The 20,803-nt window shown below is 42.3% G+C and overlaps 1 protein-coding gene across 1 annotated transcript in view; it reads left to right on the top strand.

The window, feature by feature from the left end:
• The window catches only part of sema4d (sema domain, immunoglobulin domain (Ig), transmembrane domain (TM) and short cytoplasmic domain, (semaphorin) 4D), a 70,975-nt gene continuing 50,172 nt past the window's right edge, over positions 1–20,803 (top strand). The window contains exons 1-2 of the mRNA XM_038989591.1: positions 1–108; positions 15,730–15,841. The gene's annotated coding sequence lies outside the window, so the exon portion shown is untranslated. The remainder of the gene's footprint in view (positions 109–15,729; positions 15,842–20,803) is intronic.

The raw sequence follows: 20,803 nt of genomic DNA, 5'->3' as shown, positions 1-20,803 counted from the left end.
CACAGGTCACACCCGCCATGCTGTGAGCCTCAGCGACAAACTTGACAAGCTCCGGCAACCACGGTCAACTATTTTAACGACCCAGACAAAGAGGATATTTTTTACCAAGTAAGTCAAAGATTGATTTTATGTTTAGATCAATGCACCGTTTAATTCGTGATACGGATATGTTTTATTGAGCATTTGTTGAAACTTTATCTACTGTGGGTTGTTGCAAGGCAAGCTCTGGTATCTGAGCTTGCCTTGCGGTCATGCATGCTGCTCACTCAGTGAGTAGGGTTGGATAAATGTCTATATTTGAGGGGTTGGAGCTTTTAGTTCGCCTTACACTTGTTACAACAGGTTGTTTATTTTGTAACGAATTTACTACAGCTTTACTTTATTTTGACGTTTGCGATCTAGTTACATTAATAAATGCATCTGAAAGATCGATTTTCCTGTAAAATAAAAGTGCACTTTTGTTGACTTGTCTTTATCAGACTGAAATCGTGTGTAGGTTGTCATCACCAACTAAATCATTTTCAAGGAAGGCTTGTACATTTTATTTCGTGCTTTTTAATATAAAAACTTTAGCAAATACACGTTTGTTTCTATGTAGCCACAGCAGCGTCTCACCTCATATAAATTACGAAGTTAGCGTAAAATTGTTTCAGTTAGAGAATTATTATTATTATTTAGTCAAGAGACTTTTAAAGATTAAAATCTCTCCCCATGTTTAATGAGTTCTCAGGGTCATTCCGGGGTTGCTAGCGATGCACGTATAAATGAAGGGCGCTCATTCATTTGAACAACAAAATATTTGTATTGAAATGGGAGAAAAGGAAAGCCTATCCACGTAACAGTTTGAGATTACAGTGGTTGAATTTAATGATTTTATATAAATAGATACACTAGATGACTAGGTTGAAGCTACCGTGCCTCCATCTTGGCAACTATCACCATTGTAAAACATCTTGGAAGCTATAGAAGTGAATTTATTAATGTCTACATTCGTTTTTGCCACGTTTATTCTATTAAATACTCATTAATGCATACTTTTGAATTATATGTGAAATAAACACACAAATTAAAATGTTCATTTTAAAGTATACAAAAAATTACAATTTTGTCATTGAGACATTTAATTGAAATACTGTAAAATTCCATTAATTCCTATGGAGGACTGCTCCTGTGGAGTGCCAACCGGTTGCTTCAAAGCCTCACAATGGCCAATACATAGCATCAGCAATCCAGGGTTTATGTATATAATTGGTTGAACTAGCCTGGAGACCCGGCGTTGTATTGCATTGGATTCAATGCCTGGCATAAATTAGCGGTTGGATCAGGAACGTTTCCTCTCACGTCTCACGACCTATACAAGCCAGAATGTTGAATACAATAATATTTTAACTTACTTTACAGCAGGTAGTGAGTTCAGATTTCTTTCACTTGAAGCATGCGCAGAACCATGTAAACGCGTGCACGAACTCGGCAAGTATGCTTGCGTCTCATGTAGGTATTTTCATGTTGGCTACGCACTACCAGTAAAAAAGAGCGGTGCTCCAGGGACTCACTGGCAGGAATAAGGCAACTTCCAGAGGATATATGAGATGGGTGTGTATCTTTACAGAGAATATGTGTGAATTAATGTACTGTCCATGATAAACAGCATGAGAATTAATGAGTACTAGCACAAGAGCAATAATGTTGACTGTATAAGGAGATGGTGGCCTAATTAAAGGACTGTATAACACACAGCATGTCTTACATTCTTACCTGCAAAAGGACCAACCACATTGACAACCAGTGAAGTTCAAATGTAATTTTATTGAACATTCTGGTTTGTAGAGGTTGTGATCCAAATACTTATTAATGCCCGGTGTAGAATTCAATGAATTTCATTGTCGAGTTTCTAGGCTAGGGTCAAACCAAAGAGCATACGCGTTGGAATACTCTCAACAGAGAACACTGCGTTACCTGTATATCATGCTGCTGAGACACACATCAATCATAGTTCTCTTAATGATAGTGGTTTTTATTACTGGGAAGGCTTGATCTTGTAACTCGTTCAGCAGATCTCCTGGGTGATATGGAGTGAAGTAGTACAAAGTGAGAAACTTATCCAGTTCAGGCATATCAATGCAAAGCCATTCAAATTAATGTCCTCTATAGCAGTAGTTCCCAACCTTTTTTGTTTACTGTACCACCAACTGAATTTTGCTCTGCCCATAGTACCCCTGAAGTACCCCCCCCCTGTGCATTCCAAGTACCCCCTGTGGATAAATCAAGTACCCCCAGTGGTGCTAGTACCCCTGGTTGCTTGTCCAGGAGCCTGCCAGCAAATTTAGGAAAATGTGGAAGTTAAATGTTTGTAATATAGCAGACACTCTTATCCAGAGTAACTTACAAGAGCAATTAGGGTTAAGTGTCTTGCTCAAAGGAACATCTACAGTTTTTTCTCTCTCTCACCTAGTCAGCTCGGGGATTGAAACTAGCAACCCGTCGGTTACTGGCACAACGCTGTTAACCACTAGGCTACATGCCACCCAGTTGACTGTGTAGCTTTTAGCTTCTTGTCAAATGTGAAGCCTGTGGAGATATTGATAGTAGATAACATTGGACACTGTCTGCCAACAACAAATAGTCATACAGAATGTTAGGCCTATAGAAGGTAACCTACCTTGTGGATGAGCTATCAAGTGTGAGAAATGCATCCTTGCATTGAGGACAGATAGGCAGCTAAATGCTTTCGTTGTATGAACACATCTGTTATGTACCTAATTAATTTCATGTTTCACTAAATTATTATTTTATACATCACAGGTTCATTACTCTGAACGTTGATTTATAATGCTTGAAGACCCACTGACGGAATGCTATGCTCTGTCTGTCTGATTGGAAGTCCCCCCCTGAAGGCCTCAATATAGTAATTATTCTGCCTCATCAAATTAGATTCCAGTCCTGTGTTGGGTCATGTGAGGCATGGCAGCCACCCGGACCTTGTCAATATAATGGTGGACTCGCACTTCACTCTGGTTGTCCCTCTGGCCCTGTGCCTCTGGCTCTTTGTTAGAGCAGGACCGGAAATTGCTGTGAACATTTACCAGCCAGCAGACAATCATAAAACAGTGTCTGAGATGGTAGTATTAATGTTCATTAAAGCTGTGTGTGTGTGTGTGTGTGTGTGTGTGTGTGTGTGTAGCTGTTCATAAACAGTGGAGGTTCAGTACCAGTCAAAAGTGTGGACACACCTACTCATTCAATGGTTTTTCTTTTTACTATTTTCTACATTGTAGAATAATAGTGACGACATCAAAACTATGAAATAACACATGGAATCATGTAGTAACCAAAACGGTGTTAAACAAATAAAAATATATTTGAGATTCTTCAAAGTAGCCACCCTTTGCCTTGATTACAGCTTTGCACACTCTCGGCATTCTCTCAAACAGATTAATGAGGTAGCCACCTGGAATGCATTGACATTAACAGGTGTGCCTTGTTAATTTGTGGAATTTCTTTCCTTAATGCGTTTGAGCCAATGTGTTGTGCCAAGGTAAGGGTGGTATACAGAAGACAGCCCTATTTGGTAACAGACCAAGTCCATATTATGGCAAGAACGGCTCAAAATAGCAAATCAAAATAACAGTCCATTTACTTTAAGACATGAAGGTCGGTCAATGCGGAAAATTTCAAGAACTTTAAAAAAGTTTAAGTGCAGTCGCAAAAACCATCCGGCGCTATGATGAAACTGGCTCTCATGAAGACTGCCACAGGAAAGGGAGACCCAGAGTTACTCTGCTGCAGAGGATACGTTTATTAGGGTTACCAGCCTCACAAATTGCAGCCCAAATAAATGCTTCAGTGTTCAAGTAACGGACACATCTCTACATCAACTGTTCAGAGGAGACTGCGTGAAGCAGGCCTTCATGGTCGAACTGCTGCAAAGAAACCACTACTAAAGGACACCAATAAGAAGAGACTTGCTTGGTCCAAGAAACACAAGGAATGGACATTAGACCGGTAGAAATCAGTCCTTTGGTCTGATGAGTACAAATGAGAGATTTTTGGTTCCAACAGTCGTGTCTTTGTGAGACGCAGAGTAGGTGAACGGATGATCTCCGGCATGTGTGGTTCCCACCGTGAAGTATGGAGGAGGTGGTGTGATGGTTTGGGGGTGCTTTGCTGTTGACATTGTCAGTGATTTTATTTAGAATTCAAGGCACACTTAGCCCTACCTTGCTGGTTGTCTTCTGTATACCACCCTTATTTGGTAGAAGACCAAGAACAGCTCAAATAAGCAAAGAGAAATGACAGTCCATCATTGACTGACCTTCATGTCTTAACTTCTTATTGGCAGGTGGGACGGTAGCATCCCACCTGGCCAACATCCGGTGAAATTGCAGAGCGCGAAATTCAAAAATACCAAATTCAAATATTTAACATTCTTGAAAATAAGTCTTATACATCAAAATAAAGCTTAACTTCTTGTTAATCCAGCCGCTGTGTCAGATTTCAAAAAGGCTTTACGGCGAAAGCAAACCTTTTCAACCAGGCAGGTGCGCCACAAAAGTCAGAAATAGCGATATAATTAATGCCTTACCTTTGAAGATCTTCTGTTGGCACTCCAAAATGTCCCAGAAACATCACAAATGGTCCTTCTGTTTGATAATGTCCATCTTTTATATCCCAAAAATGTCCATTTGTTTGATTCAGAAATACACCGGTTTCAAATCGCCCAACATGCCAAAAAAGTATCTAATAAGTTACCTGTAAACTTGGTCCAAACAGGTACCCTAAAACAGGTACCCTAAAACGTAAATAATCGATCAAATTTAAGACGGAATAAACTGTTTCTAATACCGGATAAAAACAACGAAGCGCGCTCCAGTTCACGCGCACCAAAACAGTGGAGTCCACCTGGAGTGAGACTTACAATGAATAGGACTACTTCTTCATTTCTCAAAAGAAAAACATTGAACCATTTCTAAAGACTGTTGACATCTTGTGGAAGCCATAGGAACTGCAACCAGGTTCCTAATAATAACGGTATCCCATAGAAACAATTGGAAAATCCTATGACCTCACACTTTTTTTTTCTGGATGTTTTGTCCTTGGGGTTTTGCCTGACATATCAGTTCTGTTATCCTCAGACATTATTTTAACAGTTTTAGAAACTTTAGAGTTTTCTATCCAAATCTACCAATTATATGCATATCCTAGCTTCTGGGCCTGAGTAACAGGCAGTTTACTTTGCGCACGCTTTTCATCCGGAGGTGAAAATACTGCCCCCTACCCAAGAGAGGTTAAAGTAATCTGGAAAATGTCAAGAACATTTATTTTAAGTGCAGTTGCAAAAACCATCAAGCGCTATGATGAAACTGGCTCTCATGAGGACCGCCACAGGAAAGGAAGACCCAGAGTTACCTCTGCTGCAGACGATAAGTTCATTAGTCACTTTACTTTACAAATTACCTTGATTAACTTGTACTCCCGCACATTGACTCGGTACCTCCTGTATATAGCCTCGTTATGTAATTTTCTTGTTACTTTTAGATAAAAAATGTTTCTTCTCACTTTAGTTTATTTAGTAAATCTTAATTCTATTTCTTGAACTTCATTGTTGGTTAAGGGCTTGTAAGTAAGCGTTTCACGCTAAGGTCTACTCCTGTTGTATTTGGCGCATATGACACAAAATGTTATTTAACTGCACCTCAGATTACAGTCCCAATAAACGCATCACAGAGTTCAAGTAACCGACACATCTCAACATCAACTGTTCAGAGGAGACTGCATGAATCAGGCCTTCATGGTTGAATTGCTGCAAAGAAACCACTACTAAAGGACACCAATGAGAAGAAGAGATTTGCTTTGGCCAAGAAACATGAGCAAAGGACATTAGACTGGTGGAAATCTGTCCTTTGGTCTGATGAGTCCAAATTGGAGATTTTTGGTTCTAACCTCTGTCTGTGAGATGCAGAGCAGGTCTCCGCTTGTGTGGTTCCCACCGTGAAGCATGGAGGAGGAGGTGTGGTGGTGCATTGCTGGTGACACTGCCAGTGATTTAGAACTCAAGGCACACTTAACCAGCATGGCTACCACAGCATTCTGCAGCGATACGCAGTCCCACTGAGCGCAAACCAGATGGGATGATCATTTGTTTTTCAACAGAACAATAACCCAACACACCGCCAGGCTGTGTAAGGGCTATTTCATCAAGAAGAAGAGTGATGGAGTGCTGCATCAGATGGCCTGGCCTTCACAATCACCTGACCTCAACCAAATTGACCGCAGAGTGAAGGAAAAGCAGCCAACAAGTGCTCAGCATTTGTGGGAACTGGAAAGACTGTTGGAAAAGCATTTTGCATGAAGCTGGTTGAGAGTGCCAGGAGTGTACTAAGCTGTCGTAAAGGCAAAGGGTAGCTATTTTGAAGAATCTCAAATATAAAATATATTTTGATTTTAACACGTTTTTATTTATTTTTATTACTACATGATTCCATATGTGTTATTTCAGAGTTGTGATGTCTTCACTATTATTCTACAATATAGTAAAAATAAAACAACTCTTGAATGAGTAGGTGTCAACTTTGACTGGTACTGTACACGAAACCAACATCTGACGAGCCACGTCTAAGGCATTGGAAAACAGACTAATCAGCTGGTTATGGACAGTATATGATGACAGCTTTTGGTAACTTTGGTTTGAATGGGGAACTGTCTACTCAAACATCTAGAATATTGATGATGACTTCTGATTCTCAGCACACCCGGTGAACCCAACTAGTCAATGTAGGACCCTGTCTGTCAACAGACGGACTAGTGACAGAAGGGCTGTGTTGACTCCTGCCGACTTGTGTGTGCCAAGTGCTTTCAGAGCTCATCAATAGAGCGCCAGGTACTCCAGAGAAGAGAACAGTCTCTTGTCGGACTCTGTGCCTCCATCAGAATACAGTGCTGCCATTTTAAAGGAGAAGTTCACCTGATTTGAATCAAATCTCTTTTTCCCCCCACTTGGTTTTGAGAAATTTATCCCACCAACAGTAGACTTCCTCATTGCTTGTTCTACAGTATGGCGACCACAGATGATCAGACTCCAAAAACAGACATGTCGTCATTTTAGAAACATCTAATCTCTTCGTATAGTGGTTCAGGTCTTTTAGATGTTGTACACCCGATATTGTGTAATTCCGAACTTTATCCACAACATTATATGTGTGTGAACTTCTACTTTAATCCTCCCAGCAGGAGAAGAGGCTGATGTCGCTTTAACATTGAAATGCATGCTGGTAAATTATCTAGACTCGAGAGGCTACTTCAAAGCAACACGCAAGTAGTCATCATGATGGATCAATGATGGATCAATAAATGGATTTAGGCTATGTCATTGGTAATTCACTGTAGTGAAGAAGTCATGCAAGAACATTGATGCATAAATATGTTGCTTTGGTATTTTGTTTCACTTCTTGAATTCCAATATCAAGTTGCTTTCCTAAGGTCTTGTTATTTCAGAGTAAAGGTCAGGAAAGGTTATTCTGGGTCTTGATTGCAGTAGATTGTTTTGGTTTATTCAGTGACTCTTAAATTCAAACACGCTAATGATGTTTTGAACGCTTGCAATCCTTTCATTGACTAACATCTGTGTGTTGTCTTGACGTTGAGGTTCACGTTGTTAACAACATCATTGGAAGCACAGGACTCACAAACGAGTTGAGATCGAATTACATAGAATACTCTTGCTTGTGACAGAACCTATTGAAGCACGCAACCCAGATTTGAGGGACTTTTCACCGGTAATTGATTTACGGCTAGTTGGAATAAGACTGAAATGGGATGCTCTATATCACTCAAGCATCTTTGTTCCAACTATACTTTATGTGAAAAAAAATGGCGTTTGTTTTGCTTGTCAGGAGTTATGTACTCCTTGTCTGTGAGACCAGACTATTTGTCTGAAGTTGTGAGTGCTCAAATTGCCTCTGACAGAGGGCTTGTGCAGGGTTGCATGGATATGCCGTTAGCACACGAGGGTTCTCTATGTCACTGCTACCAGTGAGGCAAACCCCAATAATGTAAGTACCTCAAAAGCAGAGGACAGGGTCATGTTTATTACGGTACACAACTGAAATCACTTTTAAACATTTTGCAATGGAAAACAGAAACAAGGGTCTTATTGGACAAGTTCAGGTTTTTAAGTCTTTTCTTCCGCTTGGTACCTAACACGGCCAAGTTGGATCACAGGTTTGTGTTTCGCAAGCTTTCCTGCTGCAGTAAGTCGACCTGCAGCAGGTCATTTACTGGACTGGGTCTGCTGGGTTTGGGGACCAAAATATGCAGTTTCATATCCGTTTGAATTCCAGGCTAGACTGGCAATAGCCAGAGCAGTTGTGAGCTGCCTTCTACCCCCAGCTGTGGAGGCCACTGTAAACGGTGCTATGAAGTCATCATACACACCTATTTACATATGCATTACCTCTGTTCCCCTGGCACTCAAGGACCTGAGCAACATGAGGACTTACTGTAGCTGTTTTTAGGTAATATGTTGCATTCCAACAGGATTGTGATGGTAGTTCTGCTTCTTCCCCGCCACACCCACACCCCAACATACCCAGGCTTGAATAATTTCCTATTGGCACAAACATGAGGAGCATCTGCTCCTTGCAACAGACACAATTACATTGTTGTCAGAGCCTTCGGGGAATAGTGTGTTGCATTGCATTCCGGAATCCTTCAATATTCCGTTTTAATGTTTGTCTTGCTATTTAGCAGAAATAGGATTTCATATTAAACGATAAGAAGCTACATATTGAAGATTGATCTCGGTTTCCTGCACAGCTGCTTTCTACACCAAAAAAAACCAAGATATTGCACTTTTCTTTGTTTCTATTGGCGTGTAGCTCTCATATTGACACAGTATGTTGTATGTACGACTACTTTATTTGAGAAGTTGCTCTATTCAGTTGCTACTACAAGAACTGCCAACTTACATGGAGGAGTTGTGGCAGATCTCATTTCAGCACTGCGACTCCCTATTTATAATTTGTTTTTCTCTCATCTAGGCTCAAATTCTCTTGTCAATTGATATGTCTTGGCAACTTTTAGAAAATCTGAAATATTGCTATGAAATCGCCTCAGTGACTTCCATGCATGTGACATGAATTGTCCATGATCAATGAAGCATCAAAACAACATTATGGTGGTTTAGACGTTGTGCTCATCATATCAGATTGATTGAAGCGGAGGGAACAGCAAGAGGTTATTATTCTACATTGAGCCTATAGGTATAAGCCAAGGAGGATCTAACTGAAATGCTGAGAATACCGTTGAGTTAATGTAAGGTAGCCTATATCCAGTGTAAAACCGCTTGATGCAAATGTGCAAAAGAAACCCAACTGTCATGTGTTATACTTTATGGCCATTATCGCAACATTCAGTCTTACAAATGCCTTCAGTGTAACAATGGTTTCCATTTCCAAGAATATTTATGGTTGTCCTGGCAACTCCTGGCCCTCTTCCCGAAGGAAAACAGAACTCCGAAATTGAAAAGTCTCCAAGATCCAACAGCTGAAGCCAAGAGGCTGGATATCACGGAGGGTAGAGGAGAGAAACAGGAAGCTCAGTGCTGTTGACAGTGTTTTGAAAAGGTTCCAGTGTGGCTGAAAGAAGTGGAGTTTTCTACGTACAGGACATTCCGTCACTGGGATGTCCACCGCTCTTTGCAGCTGACGTCCACACCGTTGTCATACAACTTGTCAATCTTTAACCTATAACACGTGTTCTACTCATGTGGGTGGACACTAACCACTGTGAAATTATGGTCCGATATAACCCCCTCCTGTTTCTCTCACTGTGGCAGCACCAGAGCACCTTGGGTTACAATAGGATTTACTGCTGAAAGAGGGCAGCTGGAATACTGATCCCTATTCACCCTGCCTGCTAAGGGTCGCAGAACAACCCTTTTAAACAATAGACACTCACTCAGAGAAACCCCTCTTCCCCCTCCTCCTCCTGAAATTGTGTGCATTCCAGAGGCGAGAGAGATTTCAGCGCTATCGCTCCACAACGTGCACCGCTTGACTGCCTTGACAGAGAGAAGGCAGGCAAGTCCACTAGATACTCCTATTGTTAAGGTAGGGCTGCCAAAGAGGCAAGGCTGCTCTGCTCTGTGTGTGTTGGATGACTGGGGCTTTCCCTCCTTTTCTTATTTCTGTCGCATTTTTGGACAGACTGGGTTGAATAATTTATTGTTGCTGGTGAGAAGGAAGGAGCGGTATGGCTGGAAAGAGGTGACTACTGCCTCTGGAAAGAGGAGGTGACTACTGCCTTTGGTGGATGCTTGTATTTTTTTTCTCTTTGTCATGGTCAGCAGTGTTGTCACTGGTCATGCTAACATCTTGGTAGGGGGTTGTGAAGAGTGGAGCCACCTCCAACTGCTACTCTCCCCAGCTGGAGGAGCTTCTGACTGGGCTACAGAGCTTGGTAAGAGTCCCTTATCATAAATACTACCAGGACTTGCATGGGACAACAGACACTGGACGGAAGCAGCAAAATGTGACCAATAACTCTTTATTGTTGAGAACATGTCATGATCAGTTTGTCTTTGGAAGTCGACTACTACGCTCCACATTCGAAGTAAGCTTATCATATGGTTTTAGTATTTTTACGTATTTTCTCTGGATGTTGAATTATTCAGTGTTTTTGTTTCTAATGAAATCTGGTGCCTGCATGTGATTTTAAAACTGTTTAGCACTACTGTACTATCGGTGGTGAGGTATTCCACTTGATTCTTACTCTTTAGTTACATTAATATTTATGCCTTTTTAAATGAGCTTATTGACTGTTGATTTACCGGTAGTTAGATCTGCAAGGGGTACATTTGTACAGGCTCTAAAAGGAAATAGCCTTTCTGTCTTTCCTCTACCAGGCTATACAGATGAGATTTATTTGCTAAAGTGACCTATTCCTTTTTGAGGTTTTGTTACAGCAGGACATGGAAAAAGTTGTGAAGCTAGTCGCTGTGTGTTATTATTTTACCCTGACAAGGAAGCTGGTATTTTTGGTCTCTCCCTGTAGAGATGCTTGTTTTCCACCTCATTATTGGGTATGGGAATACTCTCTTCGTTCGCAACAGCCAGCCCAGTCAGTGTTGCCTTGCTTCACAAGATCAAAGCCAGTTAACGTCTTTTCAAGTGCTATCACTGCACTTCAAAGACTCTGGGCTCGTGCCTCGGAGCTCTCAATTCCCCAAAATAGCAGTGGTAGCACAGAACAGATAGCCATGCAGCCTTTTGTCATTCATGTGCCATCTTAGAACATCACAAGGATCAAGTGATGTGTGATTTGACACCACCTCATTATTTTCCATTTAATGTACAGAGTGGAAAATTTTTGTGTGTATGTCTGTGTTTATCAGAGATGTAGGTTGGATCCCCCCTTTTGTTCATAAAATAAATATATATATATATATATATATATATATATGCCCCTTTTGAATTCCTGCTGTGGTAGTGAAATTCACATTTCTTGATGAGCCTCCATGAATTCCATTGGACAGATCTTTGTAAAATGGAACATTTTCGTTCACCTAGATCATGGTTGATCATGGTAAAGGAATAGAACTGGATTGACTTCAAAGTCTGCAGAGTTTCTTTGGAAGCTCTTTGATACCTGAAATTAATTTACGCATTCATCTATGCAGATTTTCAAGATATATTCTTAAAATTCAACAGGCCTACCCTTTTAACAGTTGCTTTTTCCCCTTGGACGTACTTAATGGAATTTCCTCTCCGCAAGGCAAACTGCAACGCTTGCCATTTTTCCATTAGTGTCTGCAGCACTGAGCACTTTGACAATTGGTTCATGAACAACTGCATTGTGGAAAACCCTCTGCTATCTCTGCATATTTCAAACTTTTCCATTATGGGCAGTAGGAAATTGACTGGAGAAAAGAGTGGTTGCCGCACATTTTATCGCCCCACACGTTCTGGGGTAGTCTAATCTGCCTGCCCAAGAGACCCATACAAATGTTGGCAGGCACAGGTCAATGTTTCTTTTCTTACATTTTTTTTTACAGAAGAATTGAATGCTCACTTGCTTATGGGGAGGGGCTGGGGTGGACGTAAAGATTAAAAGGAGGCCTGTATATTGCAGAGAAGATTTGAGCTTTACTGAGTTATAGACATAGAGGTAGGACCAGGAGCATAGACCTAGTTGAAGAATATCAGCCATTCTGCTGCCTTATGTTATTGTAAAGAGAGGGCCTGTCTTGACGGGGAGGAGCACCGAGGGGACTGGAGGCAGACAACCTGCCCTAAGACATGGCTGTTAATTAGGAATCTAATCTCAAGCCATGTCCCAGGGCAGGCAGACTGCATCAGACATCCTAAACTCACTAACGAGGTGGACGGAGGCAGACAGGAACACTAGACGACAACCAGGCAACCCAGCCAGGATGGTTCCCCCCCCCTGAGAACCAGTCATTGACTCCAGGTTCCACAGCTAGAGGCTGTCTGGGTCTGTATTTATCAAGCCTCTGAGTAGGATCTGTTTTGCTTTTTATACTGGGCATACACAACCTCTAAAATCATAACAACTTGGACTTGCCCACATATTACCCTGATTAATTTTTTCTTGTCCCAGATCTTTCATTCTGTTCATCCTCAACCCCAGGATGTGGGTGCTCACATTACATGATGACTTCCTAGTTGATCCTGCCCTGTGTTTCTCAGAGGCGCAAAATATGGTGTGGACAATATGGATTTACAGTGCATTGACTTTATCCACATTTTGTTACGTTACAGCCTTATTGTAAAATTTATTAAAATGCCCCCCCCCCCCCCCCCACTCAATCTACACACACTACCCCATAATGACAAAGCAAAAACAGGTTTTTAGAAATATTTGCATCTTTTGACAACAATTACAGCCTCGAGTTTTCTTGGGTATGATGCTACAGGCTTGGTACACCTGTATTTGGGGAGTTTCTCCCATTCTTCTCTGCAGATCCTCTCAAGCTCTGTCAGGTTGGATGGGGAGTGTCACTGCACAGTTATTCTTCAGGTCTCTCCTGATATGTCCTTTGGGTTCGGGCTCTGGCTGGGCCTCAAGGACTTTCAGAGACTTTCTCCCCCCATTGCTCAGTTTGGCCAGATCTAGGAAGAATCTTGGTGGTTCTAAACTTCTTCCATTTAAGAATGATGGAGTCCACTGTTCGTGGGGACCTTCAATGCTGCAGACATGTTTTGGTACCCTTCCCCAGATCTGTGCCTAGACACAATCCTGTTTCGGAGCTCTACGGACAATTTCTTCGACCTCATGGCTTGGTTTTTGTTTGACAACTGTGGGACCTTATATAGACAGGTGTGTGTGTGCCTTTCCAAATAATGTCCAATCAATTGAATTTACCACATGTGGACTCCAATCAAGTTGTAGAAACATCTCAAGGATGAGCAATGAAAAACTCAATTTCAAGTCTCATAGCAAAGGGTCTGAATACTTAAGTAAATGAGTTATTTCTGTTTTTTTAACCTGTTTTCACTTAATCAGTATGGTGTAGATGTTTGTATATATTTTTTTTTAAAGAATCAGGCTTTAACGTAACAAAGTGGAAAACTTTCCGAATGCACTGTATTGTTCTACAGTAGGACTTGGAGGTGAGAACTTTTAATATTGAAAAGGAAGCAGTGTTCTCCCTTACAGCACAATCATTCTCATTAATTATGGCTAAACCCGCCTATTTCTACATTTTATCTTCTTAAAATCAGATTTTAAAACATATCTTAACCACACTGCTAACCTTATGCCTAACCTTAATCTTAAATGAAGACAACAAAAAATGAATGTTTACGATGTATATAGTCAATGTTGACATCGGTTGTCACTAGTTACCACAGCCCCTATGTGTTGTTGATTTCCTCTTGGTCATCATTGTTTTGGTCTCGCATGCTGAGCGCTCATTGGCTAATGGCAGTAGGCCTTGTCCAATTTAAGTCGTAGCACTGCTCCTACTACAAGATGCAAAACCAAAAATGTTAGAAAATGCTCAGGACATTTGACAGGGGTCTGTAGAAGGGAACAGCCATCATCGGTGTGTCCTTAACCCACTAAAAAATACCCCAGTCCCGACATACTGATCCTAGCCCAAGTTCATAGGATTTCACCCCGATTTGCGAAAATTTAGTCTGTTGACTGCAAAAACGGCGACGCATTTTTGTGGTGAAATCGTGTACTGTATGCCCGGCGTTAAGTCATATTGAATCAGATTTGTTATGGACCAGGTAGGACCTGATCCTAGATCAGCTCCAACAGTACACTTTATCCCTTGGAGCATCTCTGTTATGGTATCCACACCAGCAGTCCTAAACCATTATAGCTTTTTAACATGGCTTTTGATTAGGTGGTGAAGTATATCTCGACCTACATGTTGTGGGTGATCACTGAGGAATGTCAGAAGACCGGTGTAATTGTCAAAAGGCCTATTGTAAGTTTGTCTACTTGCTGAAAATGGCAGTAGCCAGGCCCTGTTTTGTAGGCTAAAAGAGCGAAAACCCATCTAGCTGATTAATCTACCTATCCCTCTTCAGGATAGGTGTTGGATATTTTTTTTCCGTATGTGTTGACATGCGGATGGGCCTAATCTATTTAGCTAATGTGTTACTATTTTAATCTTTTTATGGAAAGATAAGCTGATAGACTTATGGCTGATTCTGCTGATGCATTACTGTACAGCGAGGACACAGCTTAGAGATCTAAGGATAAGCACGTGGAAAATAAAGCATTCCAAATTAAAATGTTGTCACCAACATCCTAATGAAAATCCAAAATTGAGCTGGTTTTCATTTCTTTTTAATATCAGAACTCTATTGCAGGATAAACTCTATAGGATTAGAGAATGTGCTCTGCATAATAATTTATGCATTTTTTTTGGCGCAGATTTATGATACAACTGCAGTAGTAAATAATGTTAACACATTTTACATCACTATACTATAGGTGTCTTTTTATTTAGAAAAACAGTTCAACAATGGCGTCATTGGCATACATAAAGAAATGCTTTGTGTACTGTAGTCAAGTGCCTTTCCTAACCCTTGTGTACATATTGCACCACGTGATGACTGTTAACATTGATGCAACCATAGCAACCGCATGTACACTGGATGGTGTAATGCATTTTCATCAGGTAATGACATTTTGTGGTGGTGAAATTTGATTTAACGAAACGTTTCGGCAATTTATGCCCTGAAGTATATCCTAGACCACTCTTTCCAGCCGTCTGGTTGCCTGGTGGATTTCTCTGTGCTAGAAACACAATTTATGCTTGGCGGCTTCAGCTGCGCTGGTAGTCATGGTAACTGTATCCCCCCCGACAAGTTGAAGACCAATCCTTGCCTTTGCTAATTGTGAGCAAGTCGGGCTTGTCTGCAAGTTATCCCCAGCCTGTTCAAATGTCTTTTGTGCTGAAACACAGGGTGTTGTAATAAGTGTTCCAGAGAAGCTTGGTGTCCATATTACAAGCAAGGGAAATGCCTACTGGGCCATTTTTAAAAAAAGGGCATTTTAGTTTTTTTCTAGTCAAGTATATGCATGTTTATTTTTTTAATGAAGAGATAGAGTGTTGTGAGTTCCATGTCAGCAAGTAGCATTTTATAAATGCTATAAATGACATATATGTAAAGCCGTTGATGTTTAATTGTTTCATATGAACTCAAACTGTTCCTCTCCCTATCCTCCTCCTCCTCTTCTCTCCCTTCACAGATCTGTGATGTAAACCATCTCACCCTTCACTCCCCTGTTTCAAGCTACTGTGCAAGACAGAAAAGGCCGTTTTCATGAATCAATATTCGCTAGCTGAAGCCATGACAGACAAGTAAGTTCTTGTTCCCATTGTCTGCATGAAGGTTACTAGAAAGCGTCCACTGTCTTCTCTCGTGCCTGTTTTGTTGGATGAAGTAAGAGGACGTCACCATGTTAGTGTGCCTTTTTTACACTTTCCCCACCCATGCAATGCTTTGCATGCCAAGAGGCAGGAAGAGGAAGAGGGGGCTAGTGTAAGGTTAGTGCTACATCACATGGGGTGGAGGTATGGAGGAAATTGGCACTAACCCAGCCTGGTATAACCTCCACCCCATGTGATGTAGCACTAACCCAGCCTGGTATAACCTCGACCCCATGTGATGTAGCACTAACCCAGCCTGGTATAACCTCCACCCCATGTGATGTAGCACTAACCCAGCCTGGTATAACCTCCACCCCATGTGATGTAGCACTAACCCAGCCTGGTATAACCTCCACCCCATGTGATGTAGCACTAACCCATGCCTGGTATAACCTCCACCCCATGTGATGTAGCACTAACCCAGCCTGGTATAACCTCCACCCCATGTGATGTAGCACTAACCCAGCCTGGTATAACCTCCACCCCATGTGATGTAGCACTAACCCAGCCTGGTATAATCTCCACCCCATGTGATGTAGCACTAACCCAGCCTGGTATAACCTCCACCCCATGTGATGTAGCACTAACCCATGCCTGGTATAACCTCCACCCCATGTGATGTAGCACTAACCCATGCCTGGTATAACCTCCACCCCATGTGATGTAACACTAACCCATGCCTGGTATAACCTCCACCCCATGTGATGTAGCACTAACCCAGCCTGGTATAACCTCCACCCCATGTGATGTAGCACTAACCCATGCCTGGTATAACCTCCACCCCATGTGATGTAGCACTAACCCATGCCTGGTATAACCTCCACCCCATGTGATGTAGCACTAACCCATGCCTGGTATAACCTCCACCCCATGTGATGTAGCACTAACCCATGCCTGGTATAACCTCCACCCCATGTGATGTAGCACTAACCCATGCCTGGTATAACCTCCACCCCATGTGATGTAGCACTAACCCATGCCTGGTATAACCTCCACCCCATGTGATGTAGCACTAACCTTTGTTTTCTGCCAGAAGACATATGTGATTCTCATGGGGCCTCATTTGCATCCTCTTCATTTGTTATGTTCACTGTTGCTGCTGGCTCGCTTGTTGCTGCTGGCTCGCTTGTTGCTGCTGGCTCGCTTGTGGCTGCTGGCTCGCTTGTTGCTGCTGGCTCGCTTGTTGCTGCTGGCTCGCTTGTGGCTGCTGGCTCGCTTGTTGCTGCTGGCTCGCTTGTGGCTGCTGGCTCGCTTGTGGCTGCTGGCTCGCTTGTGGCTGCTGGCTCGCTTGTTGCTGCTGGCTCGCCTGTTATTTTCCATTGGAATGCTGCAGTTTCTCTGTAGCCTATATAATACTCTTATGTTGAAATGGAGGCAATAAAATGCTAGCTTGTCACGTTTCTGGCATCTAATTGTCACTTGGGCGTCTAACACTAACTACCCCGTTGCAAACATCTGCCTCATACCTAATCATATTGTAGCTATATTGCACAATTTTGATACTATGTCATCTTAGTCTAACATTTAAGACATCTCTCTTGTTAGGGATATACTTTATGTATGTGTCCCTACAGTATGTGGGGGCTGACAGGAGAGTTGGGCTATATGGACGAATCAAAGTTGATTGGCCGCGTACACAGTTTTGTAGATGTTTTGTTAAAAACGTGGTATCCAATTGGGAGTTAGTCTTGTCCCATCGCTGCAACTCCCGTACGGATTCGGGAGAAGCGACGGTGGAGAGCCATGCGTCCTCTGAAACACGACCCATGCCAAGCCGTACTGCTTCTTGACACACTGATCGTTTAACCCGGAAGCCAGCCGCACCAATGTGTCCGAGGAAACACCGTATAAATCAGGTGTGTCTGGGGTGTGTTTACGGCCACCTGGCAGGGTCATGTAATCATCGGGCGATGTGGTCTTTTGTTTAGACATGTAGCTAGCTTGCTAAAGAATGCACCATAATCCCAACCCATAGCTACAGTAAAAACGTCATAGCTAGCCAACATGCATGAAATGCTGGCGTACGACTGCAGGTCCCTAAAGCTAACCAACTAGGTTCAATGTACATGTCTAGACAATACTGACCACTTAGCTAGATGTGCCTGGGGGGTGGTTCTAGCACTTTGTCACATGACCCATCAATTTAACAAGTGTGTCTCGGTAAGCATCTAACATTTATACAATATTTTTATCTGGACACTTTCAAAGTCAGATTAGGATGTAGGCCAAGGACTAGATAACGTGTAATTTTTACCTGGAGTTTTCCTTATTGTAGGCTACTCCTTTCACCACTTTTAGTCTTAATCTTTGGTTGTTTATTACACTACCTTCCTCAGTCTGTTTTAGCACATGGCTTCACATGTGAATCATTAAAGAGATGGGTGGGAAACTTGACCCCACCAAGCAGCACTTCTTCTTGACACGTTGCTTGCTTAACCCGGAAGCCAGCCGCACCAATGTGTCGGAGGAAATGCCGTACAGCTGCCGACCGAAGTCAGCGTGTATTGTGCCCAGCCCGCCATAGGAGTCGCTAGAGCGCGATGGGATAAGGACAACCCGGTCAGTCAAACCCTCCCCTAACCCGGACGACGTTGGGAAAATTGTGCGCTGCCTCATGGGTCTCCCGGTCGCGGCCGGCTGTGGCACAGCCTGGGCTCGAACCAGGATCTGTAGTGACGCAGCGCCTTAGACCGCTGCGCCACTCACCCATTTTGTAGCTCCGAGTCTCTTATTTTTATCCAATGTAAAACAAATAGAACACCATTTCAAATGTTGCTACATAAGACCGAATCGAGGCGGTCTGTCACACATACAGTTGAAGTTGGAAGTTTACATACACCTTAGCAAAGTACATTTAGACTCAGTTTTTCACAATTCCTGACATTTAATCCTAGTAAAAATTCCCTGTCTTAGGTCAGTCAGGATCACCACTTTATTTTAAGAATGTGAAATGTCAGAATAATAGGAGAGATTTATTTCAGCTTTTATTTCTTTCATCACATTCCCAGTGGGTCAGAAGTTTACATATACTCAATTAGTATTTGGTAGCATTGCTTTTAAATTGTTTAACTTGGGTCAAACGTTTCAGGTAGCCTTCCACAAGCTTCCCACAATAAGTTGGGTGAATTTTGTCGCATTCCTCCTGACAGAGCTGGTGTAACTGAGTCAGCATTGTAGGCCTCCTTGCTCGCACACGCCTTTTCAGTTCTGCCCACACATTTTCTATAGGATGAGGTCAGGGCTTTGTGATGGCCACTCCAATACCTTGACTTTGTTGTCCTTAAGCCATTTTGCCACAACTTTGGAAGTATGCTTGGGGTCATTGTCCATTTGGAAGACCCATTTGCGACCAAGCTTTAAGTTCCTGACTGATATCTTGAGATGTTGCTTCAATATATCCACATCATTTTCGCTCCTCATGATGCCATCTATTTTGTGAAGTGCACCAGTCCCTCCTGTAGCAAAGCACCCCCACAACATGATGCTGCCACCCCAGTGCTTCACGGTTGGGATGGTGTTCTTTGGCTTGCAAGCCTCCCCCTTTTCCTCCAAACATAACAATGGTCATTATGGCCAAACAGTTCTATTTTTGTTTCATCAGACCAGAAAACATTTCTCCAAAAAATACGATCTTTGTCCCCATGTGCAGTTGCAAACCGTAGTCTGTCTTTTTTATGGCAGTTTTGGAGCAGTGGCTTCTTCCTTGCTGAGCGGCCTTTCAGGTTATGTCGATATAGGACTCGTTTTACTGTGGATATAGATACTTTTGTACCTGTTTCCTCCAACATCTTCAAGGTCCTTTGCTGCTGTTCTGGGATTGATTTGCACTTTTCGCACCAAAGTACGTTCATCTCTAGGAGACAATGTGTCTCCTTCCTGAGCAGTATGATGGCTGTGTGGTCCCATGGTGTTTGTACTTGCATACTATTGTTTGTACAGATGAACGTAGTACCTTCAGGCGTTTGGAAATTGCTCCCAAGGATGAACCAGACTTGTGGAGGTCTACATTTTTTTTCTTTTCAGTCTTGGCTGATTTCTGTTGATTTTCCCATGATATCCAAGCAAAGAGCCACTGAGTTTGAAGGTAGGCCTTGAAATACATCAACAGGTACACCTCCAATTGACTCAAATGATGTCAATTAGCCTATCAGAAGCTTCTAAAGCCATGACATCATTTTCTGGAATTTTCCAAGCTGTTTAAAGGCACAGTCAACTTAGTGTATGTAAACTTCTGACCCACTGGGATTGTGATTAAGTGAAATAATCTGTCTGTAAACAATTGTTGGAAGAATTACTTGTCATGCACAAAGTAGATGTCCTAACCGACTTGCCAAAACTGTAGTTTGTTAACAAGAAATTTGTGGAGTGGTTGAAAAACAAGTTTTAATGACTCCAACCTAAATGTATGTAAACTTCCGACTTCAACTGTATGTCCGTGAACAGCCAGCTAGCCTGCACATGCTCTGAGGACGCCGTCTGGGCTGTCAGCCTTGCAAGGGTTTACTCACGTCGGCCACAGAGATTGGGAGCACACATTCCTCGTGCGCGGCGGGGGCCCACTCCACCGGCTCTATTTGCCTCTACAGGAGCGAAAAGGTGTTTGTGGGAGCGAGGCGTCAGTGTCTGACATGGCTGGCTTTGCCTTTTATAACCCGTGATTGTCTGTAGTCCCTGCCACATACGTCTCGTGTCTGAGCCAATTAATTGCGACTCCGCCTTGTCCCTGTACTATCCTTTTTCCTCTTTGATTGCCTTACGGAGGTCATAGCTGGTCTGTTTGTACACTTCCATGTTTCCAGTCATTTAGCCGTGGTTAAATGCTGTGGTTTACGCTTTCAGTTTTTACGTGAATGCAGCCATCTACCCACGGGTTTTGGGTTTGGATAAGTTGTA

This window comes from Salvelinus namaycush, chromosome 3 (assembly GCF_016432855.1).
Source record: "Salvelinus namaycush isolate Seneca chromosome 3, SaNama_1.0, whole genome shotgun sequence".
Lineage (NCBI taxonomy): Eukaryota > Metazoa > Chordata > Actinopteri > Salmoniformes > Salmonidae > Salvelinus > Salvelinus namaycush.
This window is presented reverse-complemented; position numbering and strand designations above follow the sequence as displayed.